The sequence below is a fragment of the Mus caroli genome, unplaced genomic scaffold, assembly GCF_978045245.1.
Source record: "Mus caroli unplaced genomic scaffold, Mus_caroli_1 scaffold_5, whole genome shotgun sequence".
Classification (NCBI taxonomy): domain Eukaryota; kingdom Metazoa; phylum Chordata; class Mammalia; order Rodentia; family Muridae; genus Mus; species Mus caroli.
In genome coordinates, this window is record NW_028227260.1 from 130,993,571 (window position 1) to 130,994,741 (window position 1,171).

The following is a 1,171-nucleotide window of genomic DNA, read 5'->3' on the forward strand; positions in this document are numbered from 1 at the left end:
AAGTATTTAATTCAGGAATTGCTTAAATTTTCTTTTTTCTTTTCTTTTCTTTTCTTTTCTTTTCTTTCTTTTTATTAAAAAATACACAAAGAATTTTATTAACATTTTCCAAACTTTATTCCTAACCTTCTTCAGTTTAATTTGCCGCAAAGAATGAATTAGGTATAAGTGAAAACTGAAAAGCACGGCAGTGTCTGGGGGGCTTGGGCTTAAAAATATTATAGAGCTAGATTTTATCAGATCCACAATAAACAAAAAAATTAAAAAGCAGTCATGATATAAAATAGCAGCTCCTGTAACTTCTGCAAGTGTCGCCTTCTTCAGAAGTTGCTTCAGTTCAGTTTGCCTCGTTCTTAGAAGTCTCATCCAAATTCTCCACCAGATCTGGAACGCCATCCTCCTACTCCTCTCCTGGAGCAAGTGGTGCTTTTCATCCACAGACTGGGCAGAGCTTCAGCCAGGCTCCTTAAACAAGTCAGACTGTCTGCAGCCAGCTGGCTTAGAATGCTGGGAAGCATTGCTGTCCGCTGCTTCGTCTCAGTGTGACCTGTCATGGGGAAGGTGTTTGCTGCCAGGGATGTGTGAACTTTAGGGTTGTTAAAATGGATCACAGTTCCTTGGTTTGTAAACATGTTCACCTCTTCAATACCAGAGATATTGTTTACCTCTAACTTCTCTAAGGAGAACTGCAGTTTGTTATCATCTGCTGTGGCTGTTCTGTGAACCACCTTCTTTCTGCGAGCTGTTCCTTTCCCACAAATGCGCACTTGTGCCTGCAGTTTGGCGAATTTTTCCTGGTTCATGATCGTTCCTTTCATCTTGTCAGAGTGGATATGGGGGACTAAGGTTTACGCTCAGGGGTCTCGGGCAGACAAGTTGAGATAAGGCGCACACACGCGGGCACACAAGATGGCAGCTCTTGCTTACATTTTCAGAGACTTATAATTATGGCAGAGAACGTGGCAGCATTCATGGCAGGCGTGATACAGGAGAAGTCATTGAAAGCAGGCAGAGAGTGAAGAACTGAGAGCCCGAGCTTGGCACGGACTTTGAAACCTCAAATCCACCCCCTCACCCCCGCCCAACTCCCAGTGACACATATCCTTCAAAAAGGCCATACCTACTCCAGAAGGACATACATACCTCTTAATTGACTACCCTTTCTTCTTCT

The 1,171-nt window shown here is 43.2% G+C and overlaps 1 pseudogene; it reads right to left on the reverse strand.

Annotated features, from left to right (window-relative positions):
• Positions 1–337: 337 nt before the first annotated feature.
• Positions 338–818, reverse strand: LOC110287323 (transcription factor BTF3 pseudogene; annotated as a pseudogene).
• Positions 819–1,171: the final 353 nt, after the last annotated feature.